Below are 1,908 nucleotides of genomic sequence, written 5' to 3' on the forward strand. Positions count from 1 at the left end.
GACCCCGGGCTTGCTCCCCCCCTCGCCTCACCGATGCTCGGGCACCGGGGCCTGCGCCGCCGGGACGCAAAGAGGCCGTAGCCCCGGGCCCCAGCCGCCTCCTGGCCCGAAGCGGGGGCGGGCAGCCCCCCCCATCCCCCGCCGCGCTGCCTACCGTGCGCCCCGCAGCATCCGTGCGGGGAGGAGGCGGCGAGGCCGCTGCCGGTGCGGGGAGCGGGCGGCTGCGGGGTCTGAGGCTTTGCCCCGCCGCTCACGAGCAGCGGGATGGCTGCCCGGGTGTGTGCCGAGGGGGCGGGAGAGAGAGGAACGGGCCCCCGGGGCGGTCAGCAGCACAGGGGGTCAGGACCCCCAACACAGGGGCAGGGACAGGCGGGTGGGAGCGTTTAAGACCTCAACGGCATTTGCAAAACCTCTGCCGTTGATGCAGCATCACCCGGTTGCTGGGCAGGGCTGGTCGCTAAGAAACTTCCTAGGGGTCTTATTTCTGCCATCAGGAGTGACCGGCAGGTGGGACAGGGACCTGAGCCACAAAGGGGGTTGGAGAGCCTGGTTTTCCTTAAGCATCCCACCCTGCTCCCTGTTTCCCCAGGCTGTGAGGGTGCAGGTGGAACGGCCTGTGCTGGAGAAACAGCCAGGGGGAAGCTACTGGGTGGGCTCACCCAGCCACCCGTGTTCCCAACTGATGATCAGGGACACACCTGCAACTGGGCTACCAGGGAACGGCCAGCAGAATGTGACCACGGGGAAGACCCACTAACATTCCAGCAGAATGTGACCATAGGGGAGACTCACTGACATTCCAAGTGCTTCATGGATACCACCTTGTATGAGGATCCTGGGGTCCCACATCTGTGGCTTCTCCAGATGCTGAGTAAATACTGTTGCTCTGCAGCGTGCTCTGGTTTGGGCTCATTTCATCTCTTTTGGGCTGAAGAAGCACAGTCCAGTGGCTCAGCCCCTACTGCTCAAAAGACCTTCCAGTCTGACAGTTACCAGGAGAAGCATCAGGGAACCAAAACATGTAAGGAGCTGCCAGCTAAGAACCTCACTTCATACTGGCACAGCTCATGGACCATGAGGAACCAAGGAGTGAAAACCAGGTGTCTCTCGTACTGTTTTTTTCTTTTTTTCTTTTTTTTTTTTTTTAGGCTCCCCAAGGCTGAGGTAGCTTTTAGCTGATTTCTGCTCTACTGGAGCATGGTGCAGAGCACAGGTGGCCTACAATGTGATGCCTTTTGATAAAACCTTGCTATAAATGAGACTTTTATCCCCAGCTGGTGATGACTGGGAGCTACCACAGCCCAAACAACATGTGCCTAAAACTTTAGGGAACAGCTGAATAAAAAGAGATTTCCAAATCTCTTTCACTGCCATCTCCTTCAGCCCTAGCAATATGTATGATGTGGAGAAGTTATGCAGCTTTGCCCCCTCACTCCAGACAAGCCATCGTCAGTCTTACAGCATCACCAAGGCTTGGAGACTTTGACTGCTGCCTTGCAGCAGGTGACACTGTCTTGTCTTAGGCAAGAGCAGAGAGAGCTGTGCCAGCTTAGTACATGTGCTCTGCAAACGCTGAACAGCAGGGGCTTGTGGGAGAAACAAATCTATGGGGATTTTCTAAAATGCCTTGTGACTGTGATCTGCCACTGGGTCCCCAATATTCCATACCCTACTTCTCAGCAAATGCAGACCGTGTTTTTCACAAGCCATGGCTTCTCTGACCTACTGAACTGGAAACCAACATGCTCCATCACTTAAACTGCCAAATGCTGCTGGGAAATCTTGACTTCTGCACAGAACAGGCAACCTTGCTGCTGCTGAGCTGCCCCAGTCCCAATGGAGTGAACTTGGCCCACCAAGACATCAGGGCTCACACAACGCTGGGCAAACCTACCCTACCCCATGCAT

General features: G+C 56.3%; 1 protein-coding gene across 1 annotated transcript in view; it reads right to left on the reverse strand.

The window, feature by feature from the left end:
- The window catches only part of TMEM63C (transmembrane protein 63C), a 33,805-nt gene extending 33,568 nt beyond the window's left edge, over positions 1–237 (reverse strand). The window contains exon 1 of the mRNA XM_014942067.1: positions 155–237. The gene's annotated coding sequence lies outside the window, so the exon portion shown is untranslated. The remainder of the gene's footprint in view (positions 1–154) is intronic.
- Between the last annotated feature and the right edge of the window lie 1,671 nt (positions 238–1,908).

This window comes from Calidris pugnax, unplaced genomic scaffold (genome assembly GCF_001431845.1).
Source record: "Calidris pugnax isolate Ruff unplaced genomic scaffold, ASM143184v1 scaffold56, whole genome shotgun sequence".
In the NCBI taxonomy this organism is placed as follows: Eukaryota; Metazoa; Chordata; class Aves; order Charadriiformes; family Scolopacidae; genus Calidris; species Calidris pugnax.